Source organism: Heloderma suspectum, chromosome 2 (assembly GCF_057233095.1).
Source record: "Heloderma suspectum isolate Gila_16-S chromosome 2, 16-S_ref, whole genome shotgun sequence".
In the NCBI taxonomy this organism is placed as follows: domain Eukaryota; kingdom Metazoa; phylum Chordata; class Lepidosauria; order Squamata; family Helodermatidae; genus Heloderma; species Heloderma suspectum.
Genome location: NC_139459.1, coordinates 406906489 through 406932642, shown reverse-complemented (window position 1 = coordinate 406932642; position 26154 = coordinate 406906489). Strand labels below are relative to the sequence as shown.

General features: G+C 48.0%; 1 protein-coding gene and 1 pseudogene across 1 annotated transcript in view; one reads left to right on the top strand and one right to left on the bottom strand.

Annotated features, from left to right (window-relative positions):
- LOC146356776 (uncharacterized) overlaps positions 1 to 26154 on the top strand; it is a 143373-nt gene that overhangs the window by 48541 nt on the left and 68678 nt on the right.
- The window catches only part of LOC146356778 (uncharacterized), a 42120-nt pseudogene that overhangs the window by 2053 nt on the left and 13913 nt on the right, over positions 1 to 26154 (bottom strand).

Genomic DNA, 26154 nt, shown 5'->3' with positions numbered 1-26154 from the left:
CAGGGAGGTTTGTTCTAATGAGGGGGGGTGATCAGGCTAGTGCTGACACAAGGTCACAATAACGAAGAGGTGGAGGAAGGAGGTTGTCTCAGGCTAAAAATGCACCCAGCCCAATTGGCGTGCTTTGCATGCTTCACTCTGGTGTGTTCCTTTGAGATTTTTGCCAACCTGGATTAATCTGGACTCTTTGAATGGCCCAGGCTGACCAGGGAACAAACAGTGCAGGAATCACAGTTACAAGCCTTGGCAATGGAACACCAGGACAGGTGCCACAAAGCAAGTGGGGCTTTGGCAAAATCCATTTCCAGAAATAGACCAAATCTGAGCTTACATGCACACCAGAAAGGAAAAGGAGTGTAGGGTGGAGACTACCCATATGGAAAGACCTGCAAAATAGATGAAGGATTGTGAAAAGAAATACCTTAAAATGGCAAAAAGGCTTCTACTGCACTTTCCCCACGCATGAATGGAGCCTTTCCAAGCACAGACTGCCATAAAAAAATTAGCAGAATTTCGGAGTGCTTGGTAACAATATGAATCAGATTTAGACTTCTGTTTTCATCACAAGATGCTCTTTCATATTCAGATCAGGCCTCAGTACAATAATGTAGCACTTTGGAACAAAGATGCAGCCCAGCAACCCAGCACTGGAGGCCAAGATGGAGAAGACCTGCACGGCCACCATGTATTTCCCCTTGGTGCTCAGGTAGGTGGGCACAAAGGACACCCACACGCTGCAGAAGACCAGCATGCAGAAGGTGATCAGCTTGGCCTCATTGAAGGCCCCGGGCAGCTTCCGGGCTAGGAAAGCCACCGTGAAGCAGGTGGCAGCCAGGAAGCCCATGTAGCCAAGGGCAGCATAGAACATGGTGACAGACCCGTCACTGCATTGAGTCCAGGGTGTGAGTGACAGAGTCAGGGAATGGGGGAGAGATTCCTGGCCAGATGGTGCAGATGACAACTTGGACACTAGAACGAGTGGGGTACCGCAGGGCTCAGTCCTGGGCCCAGTGCTCTTCAATATTTTTATTAATGACTTGGAGGAGGAGGTGCAGGGAATGCTGATCAAATTTGCAGATGACACAAAATTGGGAGGGATAGCTAATACTTTGGAAGACAGAAACAAAATTCAAAGTGATCTGGATAGACTGGAGTGCTGGGCAGAAAACAACAGAATGGCATTTAATAGGGACAAATGCCAAGTTCTGCACCTAGGAAAAAGAAACCAAATGCACAGTTACAAGATGGGGGATACGTGGCTCAACCACACTACGAGCGAGAAGGATCTTGGAATTGTCGTCGATCACAAGCTGAATATGAGCCAACAATGTGATGTGGCTGCAAAAAAGGCAAATGCTATTTTGGGCTGCATTCATAGAAGCATCGCTTCCAAATCCCGGGAAGTACTAGTTCCCCTCTACTCAGCACTGGTTAGGCCTCATCTGGAGTACTGTGTCCAGTTCTGGGCACCACACTTTAAGAAGGATGCAGACAAGCTGGAGAGGGTTCAAAGGAGGGCAACAAAGATGATCAGGGGACTGGAAACAAAGCCCTATGAAGAGAGACTGAAAGAACTGGGCATGTTTAGCCTTGAGAAGAGAAGACTGAGGGGAGATATGATAGCGCTCTTCAAGTACTTGAAAGGTTGTCACAGAGAAGAAGGCCAGGATCTCTTCTTGATCATCCCAGAGTGCAGGACACGGAATAATGGGCTCAAGTTACAGGAAGCCAGATTCCGACTGAACATCAGGAAAAACTTCCTGAGTGTCAGAGCAATACGGCAATGGAACCAATTACCTGGGGAGGTGGTGGGCTCTCCCACACTAGAGGCCTTCAAGACGAGGCTGGACAGCCATTTGTCAGGGATGCTCTGACTTGGATTCCTGCATTGAGCAGGGGGTTGGACTCGATGGCCTTGTAGGCCCCTTCCAACCCTACTATTCTATGATTCTATGATTCTATGAACAGGAAAATATCATGGAGTTCGCCAGTCTTCCCCAGCCATCTCACCCTGCTCCCTGGCTTTGTGGCTAGGAAGGCCAGCACCACAGTGGTTGTTTTGGCCAACAGTGAAGAGGCAGCAGCTGAGAAGATGATGCTGAAGGCCGTTTGTCGGAGGAGGCAGGTCGCTTTCCTTGGCCGGCCAATGAAGGGGAAGGAGGACAAGGAAAGCAGGCGGGAGATGAGGAGAATGTAGGAGAGGTCACAGTTGTTGGCTTTGACTATTGGAGTTGTGAAGTTTTTAATGAAGTTTCCTAACACTAAGCCTGTGGTTAAGGACAAGAATAGGGCAAAGGAAGCCAGGATGATCCCAAGATACTCCTCATAGGACAGGAAGTTTATAACCTTGAGGATACATTCATCTTCGTCCTTGTTTGGATGCTGATAATCCAGAGACTTGTTGCAATGGTCTGCAGCTGGAAAGAACACGAGTAACATGGGTGAGAGGGTGTTGCTTCAGCTATTGGGAGGTATAGAAATGAAATGATGTTCAGCCGGAATCTGTTTTCCTGATGTTCAGCCGGAATCTGGCTTCCTGTCACTTGAGCCCATTCTTCCATGTCCTGCACTCTGGGATGATCGAGAAGAGATCCTGGCCTTCCTCTCTGTGACAACCTTTCAAGTACTTGAAGAGCGCTATCGTAGCTCCCCTCAGTCTTCTCAAGGCTAAACATGCCCAATTCTTTCAGTGTCTCTTCATCGGGCTTTGTTTCCAGTCCCCTGATCATCTTTGTTACCCTCCTCTGAACCCTCTCCAGTTTGTCTGCATCCTTCTTAAAGTGAGGTGCCCAGAACTGGACACAGTACTCCAGATGAGGCTAACCAGTGCCGGGCAGAGGGGAACTAGTACTTCCCGGGATTTGGAAGCTTGCTTCTGTTAATGCAGCCCAATATAGTATTGGCCTTTTTTGCAGCCACATCACATTGTTGGCTCATATTCAGCTTGTGATAGACAACATTTCCAAGATCCTTCTCGCTTGTAGTGTTGTTGAGCCATGTATCCCCCATCTTGTAACTGTGCACTCATGTCCTTCTTGTGGGCTTTCCAATGGGGCACCTGGCTGGCCACTGTGGGAACAGAATGCCGGGCTAGAAAGGACTTTGGTCTGATCCAGCAGGGGTTTCTTACATTTTTATGGATATTTGTGAATAAGCTCAAATATTACAAAATATCTCTGGAATTTCTCACCTCTCAGAGAAGTGGGATGAAATAACTATATGAAGCACAGGGAATGTGCATGAGATGTACAGTGTGGAAGATACGTGTATGCCGGTGGTGCCAATCCGTGCCCCACCCACTGCCTCCCCACTTACCCCAGGTCCAATTACGGATATTGCAAGAAAGGATCTGAGTTCAGGATGTCTTTAAGAAAGCCTTCAGGGACCATGTCTACCATGTTCCTCAGCCTTGACCCATCCTCTGGTTCCGGAGAGGGCTCAGAGGCAGAGGAGGCTCCCTCCATTAATCCGACCTCTGCTAGGCCAGGGCCTTCTCCTCAGAGGCAGAGGACGCTCCCCCATGACAGCCTTCACCACCCGCACCACACAGGAGCCCGTGGCTGCAAATCAGGCAGTCACCCTTTAAGAAGCAAACGGCCCTTGAGGGGGTGGCGTTACCAGCAGGTCTTGAGCGCTGCCTTCAGGAGGCCTCGGAAAGCCTTTGACTGCTGCCAAGTCAATAGCTCCTTTTGCCAGAGTCCCACCTAACTCAGAGCTGGCCAAGGTCCTGGAAGATCTTCTTCAACACGTTTATGAATGACTTGGAGGAGGAGGTGCAGGGAATGCTGATCCAATTTGCAGATGACACCAAATTGGGCGGGATAGCTAATACTTTGGAAGACAGAAACAAAATTCAAAGTGACCTGGATAGACTGGAGCGCTGGGCAGAAAACAACAGAATGACATTTAATAGGGACAAATGCCAAGTTCTGCACCTAGGAAAAAGAAACCAAATGCACAGTTACAAGATGGGGGATACGTGGCTCAACCACACTACGAGCGAGAAGGATCTTGGAATTGTTGTCGATCACAAGCTGAATATGAGCCAACAATGTGATGTGGCTGCAAAAAAGGCAAATGCTCTTTTGGGCTGCATTCATAGAAGCATCACTTCCAAATCCCGGGAAGTACTAGTTCCCCTCTACTCAGCACTGGTTAGGCCTCACCACTACTGTGGTGATGCCAGTTCTGGGCACCACACTTTAAGAAGGATGCAGACAAACTGGAGGGGGTTCAGAGGAGGGCAACAAAGATGATCAGGGGACTGGAAACAAAGCCCTACGAGGAGAGACTGAAAGAGCTGGACATGTTTAGCCTTGAGAAGAGAAGACTGAGGGGAGATATGATAGTGCTCTTCAAGTACTTGAAAGGTTGTTGCAGAGAGGAAGGCCAGGATCAATTCTCGATCATCCCAGAGTGCAGGACACGGAAGAATGGGCTCAAGTGACGGGAAGCCAGATTCCGGCTGAACATGAGGAAAATCTTCCTGTCAGAACAATACGACAATGGAACCAATGACCTAGGGAGGCGCTGGGCTCTCCCACACTGGAGGGGTTCAAGACGAGGCTGGACAACCACCTGTCAGGGATGCTCTGACTCGGATTCCTGCCTTGAGCAGGGGGTTGGACTCGATGGCCTTGTAGGCCCCTTCCGGCCCTGCTATTCTATGATGCTGTGATCCTGCCTGGCCTGACTTGCCTGGCTATTCAGCACCCTTAAACTGGACTTGCCTTGCCCTGACCTGCCTTGCCAAGTCTTTGCCTGTACATGCCTTGCTGGCTTAGCCCTGTGGGTGCCTTGAACCAAGGCAGACAGGACAGTTTGACTCAGCCCCTTCAGAATGGAAATGTTGGTAGTGGAAAATCAGGAGCTGTCTGCTGAGAAACAAGTTCTTCGGGTGCAGGTTGCCCAACGCCCAGCAGAAAACCTAAGCCTACAGGGCCAGTTGCAGGATGCTAAGGCTGCTTAGTGTCCTCTCCAACCAGTCAGCTTCCCAGAGAAGTTTGGGGGAGATTTTGGCCCAAGGCCAGGTTCACATGGATCTTCATCCAGACGATTTCCCCTCAGACTGAGTTCAGGTGTGTTTCATGCTCAGCCTACTGAAAGACAGTGCTGCAAATGGGCTCCATATCTTGTGGAAGCAAGCGCCCTCTTACATGACCGGCCTGCTTTCTTTACCGTTTCTGCCAAGCCTTTGAAGACCCCCAGAAGCAGGGAGCAAAATCCTGGTGTGCACCAAAAAAGGGGTGGCACAAATAAACCCTTGAGCCTTTCCTCAAACCCTTGGAAGTTTGCAGGATTGGGACCAACCTTCATACGCAGGCTCTCTGCCGCAGCTACATGGGGCTTTTACTCCGGTTCTACTCCACCCCTAAGTCGATGGTGTCAGATGACGCATGCTGCTCTCTGCAGCTAGCCTGGCGTTTCTTGCCCTAAATCCGTTTTTTCCCCCCAAACTCATTTTGTGTCAGATTTTCCTGTCACAGTGGCTTCAGTGCTGTTCGGGAGTCCATGTGGCCTCAGCTGGCTTTGGCGCGGGCTGGTGGAGTGGTGCTGACTGGTGGAAGGGAAAGTAGTGGGGGGAGAGGGCGGGGGGAGAGCAGAGGGGTAAACATGTCTACCCGGAAGTAACTCATTGCCTTCAGTTCCACTTTGCCAGCCCTGCTGTTTTGAAGCTGTGCAGCTATGAAGGAGCACAGCTGAGAAACGGTGGATGCCTGTTGACTTGAAGCTGTGCAGCTAAGAAAGGGCGATTGCCAGGGCGGATGATTTTCATGAATGTGTCCTCAGAAGCACTTCATGGAGCCTGTGCTAGTTGGGGGGGGCTGTTGATTGAGCAGTTAATATACACCAAAAGCAATGTGCCAGTAGATCCCCCTCCTTGCCCGCTCCGCGCTCCCTGCTCTCGGCGCCTCTCGCACTCCCACTCATTCTGCTCAGTCTCTGGGCAGCGATGGCTGCCTCCTTGCCTGCCCACCTCACAAATGTCTGTGTGGGGGCGTTGGGGGGTTTGTCATGAACATCTACTCGTAAGCAAGTCCTCCACTGCGCTTCATTGAACATGCGAGGGAGGGGGAGCAAGCCTCTGCTCACGGCTGCCCTGCACCTATGCACTTGCTGACGTTCATTTCTACTTGGAGCAGGACTCGCCCACCCCACCCCTATGAATGCAGCTTCAGTTCCCATATACACTGCAAAAGCAGAGGAAGACAGCACTGCATGTACTGTGGAAAGAGCTAATTCGATTCTGTGAAAATGTGGATTTTGCCCAAATTGCTTCACAAAGCGTTTCTGTTTAGATTGGCCCCTAGTCAGGTAGCACCTGAGCCCACTATCGAGCCTACTCTGTGGCGGTGAGGGGGGCAAAGAGACAGTTCTTTTCTACCAGCATTGCGTCTTCTCAGTGTCGTCCAGCGGAGCTTTTCCGAGTGGTTCGCGGCCTGTTACATTCTGGGCCAGGGAGAGAGACGGTGGAACCCTCGGTAGCACGCTGTGACGAGTTTGCACGGCACTTTGAGGATAAAGTCGCACCATTAATGCAGTTCCATTGGTAGAGGCGTTCAGAGCACCATCTGGTCCAGTTTTATTGGATGAGTTTCAGTTACTGAGGCCTGAGGATGCGGACAAGGTGCTTGGCCAAGTCCGATCGACCACTTGTGTGCTTGACCCTTGCCCTTCACGGCTTATTAAATCAAACAAGGAGGGGATGTCCGGCTGGGTCCAGGAGGTTGTAAATTCCTCCTTGAGAGAGGGAGTGGTGCCTGCCGCTTTAAAAGAGGCAGTAATTAGACCACTCCTGAAAAAGCCTAACCTGGACCCAGAGGATGTTAACAATAATAGGCCAGTGGCCAACATCCCCTTCCTGGGCAAGGTGCTTGAGCGGGTGGTTGTAGGACAGCTCCAGGCACTGTTGAAGGAAACGGATTCTCTAGATCCATTTCAATCGGGCTTCAGGCCTGGTTTTGGAACGGAAACTGCCTTGGTCGCCCTGTGGGATAACCTCTGCTGGGAGAGGGACAGGGGGAGTGCGACCCTGTTGATTCTCCTGGACCTCTCAGCAGCTTTCGATACCATCGACCATGGTATCCTTCTGGATACGTTGTCTGGGTTGGGAGTAGGAGGCACTGCACTACAGTGGTTCCGCTCCTACTTGGATGGCCGACTCCAGAAGGTGGTGCTGGGGGATTAGTGCTCTGTGCCATGGCAATTGTGCCATGGGGTTCCACAGGGTTCTATTTTATCCCCCATGCTGTTTAACATCTACATGAAACCGCTGGGGGAGGTTATCCGGAGGTGTGGGCTGAGGTGCCATCAATATGCGGATGACACCCAGCTCTACCTCTCTTTCTCATCAAACCCAGGTGAGGCAGTGGCTGTTCTGAATCAGTGCCTGGGCACGGTAATGGACTGGATGAGGGCCAATAAACTGAAACTCAGTCCAGACAAGACGGAGGTGCTGTTAGTTGGTGGTTTGTCTGCCCGGCTAGGTGATATTCAACCTGTTCTGGAGGGGGTTGCACTCCTGCTAAAGGGCCACGTTCGTAGTTTGGGGGTGCTCTTGGATCCAGAACTGTCACTTGAGGCACAGGTGGACTCAGTGGCACGGAGCACTTTTTATCAGCCTGGGCTGGTGTACCAACTACGCCCTTATCTGGACAGAGAGAGCCTAGCTACAGTTATCCATGCTCTGATAACTTCTCGTCTGGATTACTGCAATGCGTTATACGTGGGGCTGCCTTTGAAAACGGTCCGGAAACTTCAGCTGGTCCAAAATAGGGCAGCAAGATTGTTAACAGGGACTGGCCTGCGAGCTCATATTACGCCAGTACTTTTCCAGCTGCACTGGCTGCCAGTCCATTTCCGGGCCCGATTCAAAGTGCTGGTGTTAACATTCAAAGCCCTTAACGGCTTGGGGCCAGGTTACCTGAAGAAGGATCGCCTCCTCCCATATGTGCCTGCCCGGACCTGTGTCCGGACCCGGTCTGTGTCCTGCATGAAATGAATGTGTAGTGTCTGTCACACCAGAGAAATATCTTGGATGGATTGTGAAAGGGCAGAGAAGGCTAAAGATATAAGGGAGATGGCACTCCTGTTTTTTCCAGATGCGGACCATTGCAGCAAGTGTCTGGACGAGCAGCATCCAAACAAGGACCAAGATCAATGTATCCCCAAGGTTACAACCTTCCTGTCCTATGAAGAGTATCTGGGGATCATCCTGTCTTCCTTTGCCCTATTCCTGTCCTTAACCACAGGCCTTGTGTTAGGAATCTTCATAAAATTCCTCGAAACCCCAATAGTCAAAGCCAACAACCGGGACCTCTCCTACATTCTCCTTGTCTCCCTCCTGCTTTCCTTCTCCTCCTCCTCCCTCTTCATCGGCCAGCCAAGGAAAGCGACCTGCCTCCTCCGACAAATGGTCTTCAGCATCATCTTCTCCGTTGCCGTTTCTTCTCTCTTGGCCAAAACGATCACTGTGGTGCTGGCCTTCCTGGCCACAAAGCCAGGGAACGGGGTGAGGGGGTGGCTGGGGAAGAGTCTGGCCAACTCCATTGTCATTTCTGGTTCCAGCATCCAAGTTGTCATCTGCACCATCTGGCTGGGCCTCTCTCCCCCATTCCCTGACTCTGACATGCACTCCCAGCCTGGAGAGATCGTCCTGCAGTGCAACGAAGGGTCTGTCGCCATGTTCTATGCCGCCCTTGGCTACATGGGCTTCCTGGCTGCCATCTGCTTCACGGTGGCTTTCCTAGCCCGGAAGCTGCCCGGGGCCTTCAATGAGGCCAAGCTGATCACCTTCAGCATGCTGGTCTTCTGCAGCGTGTGGGTGTCCTTTGTGCCCACCTACCTGAGCACCAAGGGGAAATACATGGTGGCCGTGCAGGTCTTCTCCATCTTGGCCTCCAGCGCTGGGCTACTGGGCTGCATCTTTCTCCCCAAGTGCTATGTTATTATTCTGAGGCCTGATCTGAATACAAAGGAGCATCTCGTGAAGAAAACAGAAGTATAGAACTGATTTGTTTTCTTACCAAACACTTGATATTCCGCTATTTTTAAATATGGTGGTCCATGCATTTTAATCCTGCTACCTGTGGTGTTTGTTTTAACTCTTTGTTCTGGCTTTCGTTGCTCTCTGTCAAGTTTTACCATTATGAAACACCTTGTGGGCCCTTTTCAGGGTTGAAAGGCGGTATAAAAATGTTTCGATGGATGAATGTGTAGCAGAAATCAGAGTCAGATGTTGCAGAACCCAGAGTCAGAGAGACCACGGAGTGAAGGAAAAAGAGATTCTTTATTTAACGCGCGGGCTTAAGAATCATTGGATTCTTAAAATGATTTGGAATCATTTCCAAAGAGCCAGAAGCCCCGAAATACATCAGCACATTGTTTTTATAGACACTGTTGGCCAAAACGATCACTGTGGTGCTGGCCTTCCTGGCTGTGACACACATGAAACGGCTCCTCCTCCCCCTCCCGCGTGGGGTTGCAGTCCTCAACATTTCTTCTCCTAGCACCATTGTTTATAATACAAGAACTGGGTTATAGGGTAGCCATGATAAGGAGAGAACAGCAGAGAACAGCAGAGAACAAGATATACAATTGTATGGCCTTTGACAAGATAAGGAATTCCTGTGTCTCGTCAGCTTACAACAATATATTCAAGGGAGAAAGAGCTCAGCAAGAACATGAAGCATGAGACTGCATGAGGCTACTTAGTCTGACCCCCGATATGGCTGCTACACTATGAATGCAGCCCAAAAGAGCATTGGCCTTTTTTGCAGCCACATCACATTGTTGGCTCATATTCAGCTTGTGATCGACAACAATTCCAAGATCCTTCTCGCTTGCAGTGTTGTTGAGCCAACAACAAGCAGAGCCCTCCTCTGCACTAGGGTAGCAGGAGCTGGGTGTCGCCCTTCCAAGGGTCACCAGGGAGGATCAATCAAAGTCAGACACTGAAAATGTCTTCGCTGAGCAATCAGGAAACCCAGAGTGGATTTCCAGGTTTCACAGGACTCTTCCTTTGCATTACTGTTGCACAAGAATCAAGGTGATTTGTGTGTGTGGGGGGGGTGTTCGATATTCGTGCTGCAGGAATCCAGCCCGTAGCCTCTGAATTTAGCTATCCCTTTGCAGGCAGATGAGATCAGCTTCTGCATGGTGCAGAGGACTGCAGCCATGCTCGGGCCCAAGGGATCCTGGGAGACAGATGCATGGGCTCTTTTTTCTGTGTAAACGGAAAAGTCCAAGGTTATCCAGATCCGTCTCAGACAATAGCTAAAACAGATGGGGGTTTTAAATGTTTTCTGTAGACTGCCAAAGGAAAGCGTCGCTGTTGTTTTCCTTTGCCCCCATATCTGCCATTCTCGTCTGGATTTCTCGATGGCTGATTGCTTATCTGTATTTTTTGCAATGGGAAATGGATTCTCTTTCTTCCAGATTGCAGTCTCCTTTGAGGAGGTGGCCGTACAGTTCTCCAAGGAGGAGTGGGCTCTGCTGGAACCGGGCCAAAGGGCACTGTACAGGGAGGTCATGCTGGAGAATTATGTGATGGTGGCCTCTCTGGGTACGCGACCGGTTGCCCGCGATTGGGGGGGTGGGAGGGGGAGAATCCCTGGCGCTCCTCCGGAGGCGGAGGGTGGTCGCACGCAGGTGCCGATCTCCACGCTGGGCCTTCCCTTTCCGGGGCAGAGATACGGCTTTCGGGGGAAATGGTGCTGGCCTCTCCTCCACGAGGCCATTTCCCGCCTGGTCTTTCAATCCTCCCTGCGCAAGGAGCGGACACCAGGGGGAGGATTCAAGGCCCACGGTATCCTCCCCTCCCTGCCACTTGCCTGTCCTAAGGGACTGTTGTTGTTGTTCAGTCGTGTCCGACTCTTCGTGACCCCATGGACCATAGCACACCAGGCCTTCCTGTCCTGCGCTCTCTGCTCAAGTTCATATTCATTGCATCGGTGATGCTATCTAGCCATCTCATCCTCTGCCGTCCCCTTCTCCTTTTGCCTTCAGTCTTTCCCAGCATCAGGGTCTTTTCCAGAGAGTTTTCTCTTCGCATTAGGTGGCCAAAATATTTGAGCTTCAGCTTCAGTATCTGTCCTTCCAATGAGCACTCAGGGTTGAGTTCCTTTACGATGGACTGATTTGACCTCCTTGCAGTCCAGGGGACTCGTAAGAGTCTTCTCCAGCACCACATTTCGAAGACATCAATTCTTTGGTGCTCAGCCTTCCTTATAGTCCAGCTCTCACAGCCATACGTTGCTACTGGGAAAACCATAGCTTTGATTAGCCGGACCTTTGTCGACAAGGTGATGTCTCTGCTTCTGACTATGCTGTCTAGGTTTGCCATAGCTTTCCTCCCAAGGAGCAAGCGTCTTTTAATTTCATGGCTACAGTCACCATCTGCGGTGATCTTGGAGCCCAAGAAAGTAAAATCTGTCACTGCTTCCATTTCTTCCCCTTCTATATGCCAGGAAGTGATGGGGCCAGATGCCATGATCTTAGTTTTGTTAATGTTGAGTTTCAAACCAGCTTTTGCACTCTCCACTTTCACCCTCAACAAGCGACTCTTGAGATCCCCTTCGCTTTCTGCCATTAGGGTGGTATCGTCTGCATATCCAAGGTTGTTGATAATTCCCCCAGCAATCTCAATTCCGACCTGTGATTCATCCAAGCTGGCGTTTCTCATGATGTACTCTGCATATAAGTTAAATAAGCAGGGCGATAATATGCAGCCTTGTCGTACTCCTTTCCCAATTTTGAACCAATCGGTTGTTCCATGTCCGGTTCTTACTGTTGCTTCTTGGCCCTCGTACAAGTTTCTCAGGAGACAGGTAAGGTGGTCTGGTACCCCCATCTCTTTCAGAATTTGCCACAGTTTGTTGTGATCCACACAATCAAAGGCTTTAGCATAGTCAATGAAGCAGAAATAGACGTTTTTCTGGAATTCTCTTGCTTTCTCCATGATGCAGCGAATGTTGGCGATTTGATCTCTAGTTCCTCTGCCTCTTCGAAACCCAGCTTGTACTTCCGGTAGTTCTCGGTTCACGTGCTGCTGAAGCCTAGCTTGTAGGATTTTGAGCATCACCTTGCTGGCATGTGAAATGAGCGCAGTTGTACAGTAGTTTGAACACTCTTTGGCATTGCCCTTCTTTGGAATCCTAAAAACTGGCACAAACCAACTCTTACAATGAATATTAATAATTCAATAGCTGAACAAGACATTGTCTTGCTTCTCAGTTGCACAACTGTCTTGCATCAGCCTCCCTCTTTTTCATGTTCTCAGGATGTGAAAGAAACCTTTCAATAACATTTCCCCCCCGCCCCAGCACAGTAAGCACAAAAAGGCACCAATCCTAGACACACCTACTGTGGGAGCTGCTGTGTTGCTGCGGCCCCGTTCCCCTTTCCTGCCCTTGAATTGTGGGAGTGGGAGAGGAGGGGGCTCTGGCTGGCTCTGGCTGCTGGTGCTGGGTCTAGTCTGGAGAACTGCCAAGAACAAGTTTAAGCATCGGGAGTTTTAAGGGTGATGCCGTAATGAGCCCCCCGCCCACCTCAGTTAAGGGCATGTAAGTCAGCTTTATGTGTGTGTTTTAATAAAGCGTTAAAAACTGGGAGCATATTTTCAAGAGGGTGTCAGCCATTCACATCTCCACACTTCCTAAAGGCACATTATATCTAAAAGGTCTAAGGAAAAAGGAGAGCATTCATAATAATAAAATAATAATAGCTTGTATAATAAAAAAATAAGTTTCAAACAGCTATGTAACTTTAGATTACAAATTAAATTTTAATTCAGATTGTAAGGTTTTGGGGGCAGAGACCTGACTTTTTTCCTTATGATTCTCTGTAAAGTACCACATATATTGTAAACACTGAAGTCTGTGCATCTTCTGGAAGCAGCGGAAGACATGTTTTATTCAAACTGTCTTTTGGTGACCAGCAACAGGGAAAGATAATGTAGATTGATTAGCATGTTGTTACCAGCCCTTAGCCTTTGGGATGAAGTAGACTATACATCCAATCAATTGAGGGTGCAATCCTATGCATGTTTAGACGGAAAAAAGTTCTACAACTCCCAGCGTTCCCCAGCCAGCTAAGCTAGCTGGGGAATGTTGGAAGTGTAGGACTTCTTTCCGTCTAAACATGCATATGATTGTGCCCTAATTAAATAAATAATACAGGTATGGACAAGAATGATGTATTTTTTTTCCTACCTCAGATGAAATAGTGACCCTGTCATATGGATAGAATAAAGCCTCATGGCCATGGGGCTTACTCTAAAGTATGGGGGCTTAGGGCTTCATCACACAGAGCTTTTATCCTGCTACTGAGATGGCTTTCTCTCGGAAGTTTGCAGGCTCTTTAGATGGCACCAGTTACTCTCCAGGGTATCTCCCGCCATTCCCTCCAGCCTATCCCGTGTTTTCCCCAAACGCAAAACGTATTTTTTCCAGCCCACGGCACAGGAGCACCATAACCTCCCTGTGAAATTCTCCAATAGCAGAAGAAACCGCTGTGTCCGCCTGCGGTGGGTGTTTGTTTTCAGCTGTTGGGGTCAGGATGAGATTTGACAGGAGACAGGGCAAGATTCCCCAGGCACCGTCTCCTGCCTCTGCATTTCTCAGTTGGAGGGAGAAGAGGGTAAAATGCCTTTCTGCAATGAAGGGAGACACATCTGATCCCCCACCCCACCAAGCTCAGAAGCAACGTCCTCTGTTGTTTGAGAGCACCCTGTTAAGTTCATTGGGGCTTACTCGAGGGTTGCAGTCTTACAGGGTGATCTCATGTCTACTCAGAAGTAAATCCCACTGAGTTCAATGCAGCTTCCACATAAGTGTGCCAAGGGTTGCACATTTACAGCACAATCTTAAATTTTATATCTACTCAGAAGTAAGTCAGAGGTTTCCTGGGGGCTGTGAGAAAACACTACAGCAGAAGTTAAGCTACGAAAATGAGACTCCACCCCCTTTGCACCCATGCCAGGGAGGAAGGCACTCCCTCAGTTCAAGCCACGTGGCTGCCATGTAAAGAAGCCCTTCCTAACCCCGCAAAGAAACTGAAAGCAGCAAGCTCTGGAAAGGATGTGGGGTTTTGTGGGGGGTTTGCTTAATGTAGACACACCCTTATTCTCAAGCACAAAGCAGCTGTATGGAGGAAATGTGTGTGTGTATGTGTGGGAGAACAAGAGAAAAACTGCTTTACTTAACAAATGTATTTAAAGACCATCAGGGTTGCTGGCCGTGTGCACTTTAGGCCCTCACCCTCTGCAGGAGCAACCAAGAAGAAATGCAGTGGGCTGCAGCCTTCTCCAACTTGGCGCCCTCCAGATCTGCTGGACAACTCCCATCAGCTCCAGGCAGCATAATGGCTATGCTAGCTGGGAGGGGGATGATAGGATTTGCAGTCCAACACATCTGGAGGGCACAAGGCTGGGTGAGAAATGGGATAGAGACGTTCTGCAGCCCCTGCCCAGAGCTGTGCGGGCTGTGTGGAGGCAGGTGAAGTAAAATATATAGGTTTCAATGGGGTTTATTCCCAGGTATTTCTATCATTTTAATATAATTTTTAAAAATTATTTTCATTTGTTTTTCACTCATACAGACTTCCTCCTCCTCTCTGCCCTCCCCACGCCCCAACCCCATGCCCCGCTGCCTTTTCTGGCTGCCACCACCCACAAACTGACTTGAGCTGACCGATCCAAGTCTGATGCTGGCCAGCGGGTTCTCAGGCGTGTTGCGTCTGCGTTCTGGGTTGCCGCAGCTCAACGGCTTGCTGGGCTTGCTGGGGGCGCAGGACTGACGGTCAGGATCAGCGTCTCCAGCAAGCAATTGAGCCATCGCCCACCTGCTCCTGTCCTTCCCTGAACCCGGACAGTGAAGATGGCGTGGTCTGAGGCACAGGCATGGGGGCAGCTCCTTCCTCTCTCCATCTCGGAGTGAGGGAAGGCGGGTTGCGAGAAAGGGAAAATTCGCCCTTTGCCGGGGCAAGGCTGCCTTGCCCAGGCGCGCTCTGGACAGGCGACGGGGGAATTTGCCACGCTTCTTGCCCCATGTCTGGCGTTTCTGGGGCAGTAGCTGCTGCAATGGCAGTGGCAGCGCCCACTCACAACAGCACCTCAGACTCCTCCAGCCACCCGCCCCACATCTGTAGGCTGGGATTGGGGGGGACTGGGACAAGACCCAGCTCCAAAAGAAGTCCCAGGTTTTTGACCTGGAGAGACCCCCCACACACACACACCTGTGGACCAGGCTCCCTCGAAACTCTTGGGAAAGCCTCAAACCCTGCTTAAGAGGGAACCTGGATAGGGCTGGCGTAAGAGATTTGAGCCAGACAAGGTGAGGATCACGCAGTCCCCCGTGGGCACCAATCTGTGATTATGGGATTTGCTGGTTTTAGAAACGGTGGCTTGTTTTTAACGGCTGTTGGGTTTATTTGTTTTTAAGGTTGCCTTTTTACTATATTGATTTGTGTAAGCTGCCCTTTGAACTTTTGTGGAAACGTGTGGAATAATTTACAACAAATAGTCAAAATAATAGCGAGAATAGCGGGAGACAAATTCTGCAAAACATGGCCCCTCCAGGAAATTCCTGACTTGTGTGGCAGATAACTTCCTCCTACAGAAAGTAAAGGAAGGAACTAGCAGATCGGCTATCCTTGACTTGATCCTAACCAACAGAGATGACTTGGTGGATAAAGTGGCAGTTACAGGAACTCTGGGGGAAAGCGACCATGCTGCACTTGAGTTCTTGGTTCTAAGGGAAGCAAAAGCCGAGTGTAGTCAAACGCATACCCTGGATTTTAGGAAAGCTGATTTTAATAAACGCAGAACAATGATCAGTCAGGTCCCATGGCAAGCGACGCTAGCGAGAAAAGGAGTCCAAGATGGGTGGGAGCTTTTAAAAAAGGAAATTCTCAAGGCACAATCACAAACCATTCCAACAAGAAGAAAAGGTGGAAGACAACAGAAGAAGCCAATGTGGCTTCACATAAAGCTTAGGGATGACCTGAAAACAAAAAAGGACACATATAAGAAGTGGAAAGAAGGCCAAGCTACAAAGGAAGAGTACAGGCAGGTCGCACAGAATTGCAGGGATGGCGTCAGGAAGGCTAAAGCTGAGAACGAGCTGAGGTTAGCGAGGGAGGCTAAAAACAACAAAAAGGCTTTCTTCAGCTACGTGCAGAGTAAAAGGCAGAGGAAAGAAATGGTGGTTCAGCTATTAAATAAGGATGGCAAAACAATAACAGATGACAAAGAAAAGGCAGAGGTGCTCAATTCCTACTTTGGCTCAGTCTTCCTCCAAAAGAGGGTCTATGACCCACCTGGCAGAGGCAAAGTACAGGCTGAAGGGGCAGGATTGCAGCTTGAGATCGATAGGCATATGGTCAAGGAACACCTCATGACTTTGAATGAGTTCAAATCTCCAGGGCCAGATGAAAAGCATCCTAGAGTAATAAAGGAACTGGCAGAAGAACTCTCAGAACCACTGTCTATTCTCTTTGAGAAATCATGGAGGACGGGGGAAGTGCCAGATGACTGGAGGAGGGCTAACGTTGTCCCTATCTTCAAAAAGGGTAAAAAGGAGGAACCTGGGAACTACAGACCAGTCAGTCTGACATCCATCCCTGGGAAAATTCTGGAGCAGATGATAAAGCAATCAGTCTGGAAGCACCTTGCAAACAATGCAGTGATTACTCGAAGCCAACATAGATTTGTGAAAAACAAGTCCTGCCAGACAAATCTGATCTCAAATCCTGCCATACAAATCTTGATCTTTTTTGATCAAGTCACCTCCCTTGTGGACCGTGGGAATGCTGTGGACATCATATACCTCGACTTCAGCAAAGCTTTCGACAAAGTGCCCCATGATCTCCTGATGAGCAAACTAGCTCGAAGTGGGCTAGATGAAACAACGATCCGGTGGATCCACAGTTGGCTACAGAATCGGACTCAAAGAGTGCTTATGAATGGGACCTTCTCAAACTGGGGAGAGGTAACGAGTGGGGTACCGCAGGGCTCAGTCCTGGGCCCAGTGCTCTTCAACATTTGTATGAATGACTTGAAGGAGGTGTTGCAGGGAATGCTGATCAAATTTGCAGATGACACAACATTGTGCAGGATAGCTAATACTTTGGAAGACAGAAACAAAATTCAAAGTGATCTGGATAGACTGGAGCGCTGGGCAGAAAATGACAGAATGACATTTAATAGGGATAAATGCCAAGTTCTGCACCTAGGAAAAAGAAACCAAATGCACACTTACAAGATGGGGGATACGTGGCTCAACAACACTACAGGCGAGAAGGATCTTGGAATTGTTGTCAATCACAAGCTGAATATGAGCCAACAATGTGATGTGGCTGCAAAAAAGGCCAATGCTCTTTTGGGCTGCATTAATAGAAGCATGGCTTCCAAATCCCAGGAAGTCCTAGTTCCCCTCTACTCAGCACTGGTTAGGCCTCACCCGGAGTACTGTGTCCAGTTCTGGGCACCACACTTTAAGAAGGATGCAGACAAACTGGAGAGGGTTCAGAGGAGGGCACCGAAGATGATCAGGGGACTGGAAAGAAAGTCCCATGAGGAGAGACTGAAAGAACTGGGCATATTTAGCCTTGAGAAGACTGAGGGGAGATATGATAGCGTTCTTCAAGTACCTGAAAGGTTGTCACAGAGAAAGCCAGGATCTCTTCTTGATCATCCCAGAGTGGAGGACACGGAATAATGGGCTCAAGTTACCAGAAGCCAGATTCCGGCTGAACATCAGGAAAAATTTCCTGACTGTTAGAGCAATACAGCAATGGAACCAATGACCTAGGGAGGTGGTGGGCTCTCCCACACTGGAGGCATTCAAGACGAGGCTGGACAGCCACCTGTCTGGGATGCTGTGACTTGGATTCCTGTATTGAGTAGGAGGTTGGACTCGATGGCCTTTTAGGCCCCTTCGAGCCCTACTATTCTATGATTCCATGAAAGGTTGTCACAGAGAGGAAGGCCAAGATCTCTTCCCGATCATCCCAGAGTGCAGGACACAGACTAATGGGCTCAAGTGACAGGAAGCCAGATTCTGGCTGAACATCAGGAAAAACTTCCTGACTGTTAGAGCAATATGACAATGGAACCCATGACCTAGGGAGGCGGTGGGCTCTCCTACACTGGAGGTGTTCAAGATGAGGCTGGACAGCCATCTGTCAGGGATGCTCCGACTTGGATTCCTGCACTGAGCAGGGGGTTGGACTCGATGGCCTTGTAGGCCCCTTCCAAGCCTACTATTCTATGATTCTATGATAATAATAATTAGTACTTGTATTACTAGAAGATCACAGGGCATAGTTAAACTATGGAATTCACAACCACAAGATGTAGTGATGGCCACAAATTTTGGCAGCTTTAAAAGGGGATTGGACAAATTCCTGGAGAAGTCTTCTCCAGGAATTTGTCCAATGGCTAGTAGTCCTGATGGCAATATGCTACCCTCAGTATCACAGGCAGTATTCCTATATGCAGCAGTTGCTGGGGAACATGGGGGGGTAATGTTGTACCTGGGTGGGGTGGGGTGGGGGTAAAGGGGCAGGGTTGCAACTTGAGATTGATAGGCATATGGTCAAGGAGCGCCTAATTACTTTGAATGAGTTCAGATCTTCCGGTCGGAGCCATGTCTTGGTAGTGACCTGCGGAGCTCTGCAGGTTACTTATCTCAACCAGCTATGAAAAGGTTGAGAAACCTTTTACAATTCCCCTGGAATTAAAAGGGGAATCTTACAGTACCATCTGGTTGAAATCTCGGAAGAACAGCTGCTTTTGCGCTGCAGCAGAAGGGCTGCAATCTAAGGTCAGTGGCCGGAGTATCATCTACTGAATGCTGTTTGAAACTCCTAGCAATTAGGGGACTACAAAACTGACGAGTTCCAGAAAATATTTGTGAATTTAAACTACCAGCAATATCTGGGGACTGGCACTTAAATCTAACTAAACGTTTGTTTTTTGTTTCTGCAATTATACTTGCTTGTGCTTCTGGAAGTGGAGGATGGCAGTATCAAAGGGAAAAACAAAAGGTCTGGGAATGCCATCTACCCCCCCCCCCAAATTGCTCCTCCGGCAAAGGTTTCTAGAAATGCCAGAAGAGGAGTTGCTTGCTTTGATAAAAACTATTTAGTTTCAGCTATCAGTGCAGTCAGAGAAGCTTGAAACAATCCAGGACTCAATCACTGTCCTCCAATGGACTGTGGACTTAATTAATCTCTCTCTTCAAAAAATGGAAACAAAGGTTAATGTGCTTGAAGATTGAGTTATTACTCAGGAAACTGCTATGCAAGCGTCTCACAATACTTTGTCTGCTTGAATTTCCCAATTGGAGGCTTTTACACGCAGAGCGAACCTTCATATTCTTGGTATTAAAGACTTGGCTGCTGATGTATGTTTGGCTGCATTTATGGATAAACTTTTGCATGAGTTATTGGTTTTGCCATCTGATTTTCTACTGGATATTGAGCAGGCATATCATGTTCCTGGCTCAATAACGTGGCACTAAAGGGACTTCTGGGAATGTTGTTGTTCAGTTTTCACGAGTTTCTACAAAAAATTATCTTCTGCATCTGGCAAGAGAACAAGGTGGGCTGAGGTGGGGACCAGCAAATGACAAGATTATGCTCTTTCCTGATTATACTAAAGGAACTGCTGACAGAAGAAGGAGATTCACCAAAGCAAGAAGGTTGGCAAAGCAAAATAACCTGCAATATCATATTAAATATCCTGCTACATTTTGCATTCTTTTTGAAGGCCAGATGAAAAGGTTTTAAAATCCTGACCCGGCCGAATCATATCTCATTGGTGTTAACATTAAAACAAGAGAGCCAACTTTCTCAGCCTTCTGAGTTGGAACTTAGCCATTTTTACTGCTCCTCTGAAGTCTTGTTTGGGGTTTAGCTGATGGGATGTCTGAGAAGTTTGCCAGATTAAATGTTTGCATATTTTTGTTTTCTTTCTCCTTTGTGTTATATTGTATGTATGTGGGTGTACACATATAAATACATTTTTAGATATATTACTTAAAATAAATGGTTTGTTTTTATTTTTTATCCTTTAAAAAATCTTTCTTAAAATTATCATTAATATTGGTATTACTATCATTATTATGGGATTATGATTATTTCTTGTTGGTTAAACTTTTAATGTTTACTGTGTGTCAATGGAATGGTAATATATGGTTAATGGAAATGGATGGTTTGCTCCCATTTATTTGCTATAAGACAGAGGTTATAACATTGAAAGACAAGTCTCACAATTTATGGAGCAGCAGATTGAAGATTTAATAATACCTGCAATGTTTGGAAGAGTGCTGTATAGGTATAATTTGCAATTGGACTTGTATTGGGATATTTGGTTTGCTTTCATTGAAGCTTAGATATAATCTTTTGTTGTTGTTTTTGTCCTCTCTATTTTGCTTTCCTCCTTATTTTTTCCTTCTTCCCCAGAATACTGTAATGTTGGAAACTGTGGATTTTGACCATGTTGTTGGTATTGTTTATTTCACTTATAAAAGATAAAATAAATATAGATTAAAAAAAGAGAGATTGATAGGCATATGGTCAAGGAACACCTAATGACTTTGAATGAGTTCAAATCTCCAGGGCCAGATGAACGGCATCCTAGAGACATAAAGGAACTGGCAGAAGAACTCTCAGAACCGCTGTCTATTCTCTTTGAGAAATCATGGAGGACGGGGGAAGTGCCAGATGACTGGAGGAGGGCTAATGTTGTCCCTATCTTCAAAAAGGGTAAAAAGGAGGAACCTGGGAACTACAGACCAGTCAGTCTGACATCAATCCCAGGGAAAATTCTGGATCAAACAATCCATCTGGAAGCACCTTGAAAACAATGCCGTGATTACTCAAAGCCAACATGGATTTCATAGAATAGTACAGTTGGAAGGGGCGTAGAAGACCATCGAGTCCAACCCCCTGCTCAATGCAGGAATCCAAATCAGAGCAGCCCTGACAGGTGACTGTCCAGCCTCGTCTTGAATGCCTCCAGTGTGGGAGAGCCCACTGCCTCCCTAGGTAATTGGTTCCATTGTCGTATTGCTCTAACACTCAGGAAGTTTTGCCTGATGTTCAGCCGGAATCTGGCTTCCTGTCACTTTGAATCATAGAATAGAATCAAACTTCCTGACTGAAGTCATTCCTGCTCGTTTCACCTCAGTGAACGACCAGGAGTTCAGATCTCCAGGGCCAGATGAGCTGCACCCTAGAGTAATAAAGGAACTGGCAGAAGATCAAGTCACCTCCCTTGTAGACCGTGGGAATGCTGTAGACATCATATACCTCGACTTCAGCAAAGCTTTCGACAAAGTGCCCCATGATATCCTGATGAGCAAACTAGCTCGAAGTGGGCTAGATGAAACAACGATCCGGTGGATCCACAGTTGGCTACAGAATCGGACTCAAAGAGTGCTTCTCAATGGGACCGTCTCAAACTGGGGAGAGGTAACGAGTGGGGTACCGCAGGGCTCAGTCCTGGGCCCAGTGCTCTTCCACATTTTTATTAATGACTTGGAGGAGGAGGTGCAGGGAATGCTGATCAAATTTGCAGATGACACAAAATTGGGAGGGATAGCTAATACTTTGGAAGACAGAAACAAAATTCAAAGTGATCTGGATAGACTGGAGTGCTGGGCAGAAAACAACAGAATGGCATTTAATAGGGACAAATGCCAAGTTCTGCACCTAGGAAAAAGAAACCAAATGCACAGTTACAAGATGGGGGATACGTGGCTCAACCACACTACGAGCGAGAAGGATCTTGGAATTGTCGTCGATCACAAGCTGAATATGAGCCAACAATGTGATGTGGCTGCAAAAAAGGCAAATGCTATTTTGGGCTGCATTCATAGAAGCATCGCTTCCAAATCCCGGGAAGTACTAGTTCCCCTCTACTCAGCACTGGTTAGGCCTCGTCTGGAGTACTGTGTCCAGTTCTGGGCACCACACTTTAAGAAGGATGCAGACAAGCTGGAGAGGGTTCAAAGGAGGGCAACAAAGATGATTAGGGGACTGGAAACAAAGCCCTATGAAGAGAGACTGAAAGAACTGGGCATGTTTAGCCTTGAGAAGAGAAGACTGAGGGGAGATATGATAGCACTCTTCAAGTACTTGAAAGGTTGTCACAGAGAAGAAGGCCAGGATCTCTTCTTGATCATCCCAGAGTGCAGGACACAGAATAATGGGCTCAAGTTACAGGAAGCCAGATTCCGACTGAACATCAGGAAAAACTTCCTGAGTGTCAGAGCAATACGGCGATGGAACCAATTACCTGGGGAGGTGGTGGGCTCTCCCACACTGGAGGCCTTCAAGACGAGGCTGGACAGCCATTTGTCAGGGATGCTCTGACTTGGATTCCTGCATTGAGCAGGGGGTTGGACTCGATGGCCTTGTAGGCCCCTTCCAACCCTACTATTCTATGATTCTATGATCTATAAGAACTCTCAGAACCACTATTATCTTTTTAGGTCACCTCCTTGTGGACTGTGGGAATGCCGTGGACATCATATACCTCGACTTCAGCAAAGCTTTCGACAAAGTGCCCCATGATCTCCTGATGAGCAAACTAGCTCAAAGTGGGCTAGATGAAACAACGATCCGGTGGATCCACAGTTGGCTACAGAATTGGACTCAAAGAGTGCTTATGAATGGGACCTTCTCAAACTGGGGAGAGGTAATGAGCGGGGTACCGCCGGGCTTAGTCCTGGGCCCAATGCTCTTCAACGTTTTTATTAATGACTTGGAGGATGGGGTGCAGGGAATGCTGATCAAATTTGCAGATGACACAAAATTGGGCGGGATAGCTAATACTTTGGAAGACAGAAACAAAATTCAAAGTGATCTGGATAGACTGGAGCGCTGGGCAGAAAACAACAGAATGACATTGAATAGGGACAAATGCCAAGTTCTGCAGCTAGGAAAAAGAAACCAAAGGCACAGTTACAAGATGGGGGATACATGGCTCAACCACACTACAAGCAAGAAGGATCTTAGAATTATTGTCGATCACAAGCTGAATATGAGCCAATGATGTGATGTGGCTGCAAAAAAGGCCAATGCTCTTTTGGGCTGCATGTATAGAAGTATAGCTTACAAGTCATGTCAAGTGCTAGTTCCCCTCTACTCAGCACTGGTTAAGCCTCATCTTGATTACTGTTTCCAGTTCTGGGCATCACACTTTAAGAAGGATGCAGACAAACTGGAGGGGGTTCAGAGGAGGGCAACAAAGATGATCAGGGGACTGGAAACAAAGCCCTATGAAGAGAGACTGAAAGAACTGGGCATGTTTAGCCTTGAGAAGACTGAGGGGAGATGGGATAGTGCTCTTCAAGATGCTCTGACTTGGATTCCTCCATTGAGCGGGGGGTTGGACTCGATGGCCTTGTAGGCCCTTCTAACCCTCCTATTCTATGACTCTATGAAATCTGGCAAACAAGGAGTACTTAAGAGTCAGGGTATTTGCAAAAGTAAGTGAACCCCTGGTTGCATCAGCCCTAAAGGGCATAATTAGAATCCAGGGTTGGAGTAATGAGGTGGCTCTTCGGGGTGAGTTTGAGGGGCCCACGCTATAAAAGGATCAGAAACTTGGTGAGTTTGGTCTCCACCATGCGCTTATGTGGAAACACGTCATGCCACAGTCAAAAGACTCCTCTGAGGACCTCAGAAAAGCAGTTATTGCCACTCATCGGTCTAGAAAGGGCACAAAACCATTTCTGTGATCTGGGCCTCCACCAATCCACTGTCAGACAGGTAGGCTACAAATGGAGAAGGTTCACGACCACAGTCACTTTACCCAGGAGCGGTTGTCCTACCAAAATCTCTCCAAGAACAAACCCGCGCATCATCGAGGAAGTAAAAATCACCCCAGAGGAACATCCTAGGATCCGCAGTCCACTCTCGCCTTGGCTAATGTGAGTGTTCATGACTGAACGATCAGAAAGTGCGTCATGCAACAAGGCAGTGATCGTAAACATACAAGCAGATCTACAAAAGAATGGCTGCGGAAGAAGAAATTCCGTCTTCCAGAATGGCCTAGTCAAGGTCCGGACCTAAACCCCATCGAAAGGCTGTGGCAGGACCTGAAGCGAGCTGTTCATGCAAGGAAGCCCTCCTATGTCACTGAGCTGAAGCGGTTCTGTAACGCGGAATGGGCCAATGCGTGTGAGAGACTGGCCAACACTGACAGGAAACGCTGACTTGAAGTCATCGCTGCTCGGGGCGGGGGGGGGGGGGAGGCACCAGGGACTGAATCTAGAGGTTCACGTACTTTTTCACAGGTGGATATTGAATGTTGAATCCGGTGTGGATAAATAGATGTTGAAAAGCATCATCTTTGGGTGTCATTTGTTTAATCGCGTTATCTATCGTTCTTTAGGATTATGGGGTAAGGTTAAGATCTGATAACTTTTTAGGTTGGAAATATGTGACAGTCCTAAGGGGTTCACAAACTTTTTCTTGCCACTGCTGGAACAGACCAAGGATCCTTCTAGTCCAGCATTCGGTTCACACAGTGGCCAACCAGCTGCCCCCCTGGGAAACCCACAAGCGGAACAGGAGTGCAACAGCATCCTCCCACCCGGGTTCCCCAGCGACTGGTGCACATAGGCTTACTGCCTCTAATACTGGAGGTGGCACATAGCCATCAGGACTAGTAGCCATTGATAGCTTTCTCCTCCAGGAATCTGTCTAACCCCCTTTGTGAACCGCCCAGAGAGCTTCGGCTATTGGGCGGTATAGAAATGAAAGAAATAAAATAAATAAAAATAAATAAAGCCACCTAGATTGGTGGCTGTGACGTTCCTGCCCTGGGTTCTACCTTCTCCAGCCCCCACCTGATGACACTTGAGGACAGACACCCCTCAGGACATCTGCCTCCGCGGGGTCAGTTGTCCCCACTGACACACACAGCTTCAGCCCCGTTTTCTTTCTGGGTTAAAGAGACACCCAACATGCCTAATTGTTTCTCTCTGCCCAATACAGGAGAAGTATTATGAGAGAGGGAGAAAAATATCTCCCTGTCCACATAATTCTGTGCACATCCATCATGTTAAGTTAAAGCCCTATCACCTGGGCCATAACATTATTTGAGTAATTAACAGGTGTGAAATTGTATTATTCCAGGTCAAAAGTGTACTTAAAGTTCTCGCTTATCGATTCATGAGCAAAGACAATCGTGTAAGGTATACACATCAAAAAGCCTGATGTCTAGAAAAACTCATAGACTCAAGTTTTATTGGCAAATTTGGAGTAAGGAGTTAACTTCTCAAAGATACAATTCAAAATTGATCTTGTTTAGCCTGAAAGGTGGACATGTAAGCCTTTTATGTATGTTCTAATTTTTAAAGACGGTTTAATTACAGTGAGATAATTAAGACTGTGAGCCCTAATTTATGGGATGGTAGACAGTCTGTTTCCCGCCTCCCAGCAGAGCAGAGCAGAGCAGAGCAGAGCAATCTGGTCCAGCTGGTCCAGGGACTACAAAAGCAAGCAAGCTCACAGAGAGCGAGCGACCAGAGCGAGCGGACAGGGGGAGCAAACAGGAGTTGGCCAGGGGAGTGCGGCAGGGGAGGTCAAGCGGGAGGCCCCTAACATTTTTTTTCATTTTTTATTTTATTTTATTTTTTAACTAACTTTTTTCCATTTATTTGTCTTGTAACACACACTTCCATACCAGTGGGACTCTGCTTTTAACCTCTACTGAGTAGAGGAGCAGGCACAGGCTAGTCTAGAACAATCACAAAGCCAGACACAAAAGGGAAAAGAGGCAATGGAAGGACAAGACTCTCCAGTGGTGGTGACCTGCAAGGTGTGTGCAATGTTTGTTTTCTTGCCGGAGAACAACATGGCCTACACCTGCAACAAGTGCAAGTTGATCACGCTGCTGGAGGAAAAAGTAAGCGGACTGGAGCGGCGACTGTCAACCCTCTGGGGAATAAGAGAACACGAAGAGTTCTCGGACAGAATGGGGGAACTACAGCAGCAAAGGGAAGACCACAAGCTTGAAGAGCAACAGCAAGATGAGGCAGTGGGAAATGCTGAGGTGAAGAAAAATGGAGTAGAGGATACCCCTTGGACAAGGGTGACCGTCAGGAGAAGATGAACTAGACGCCACTCTGCGCCAGT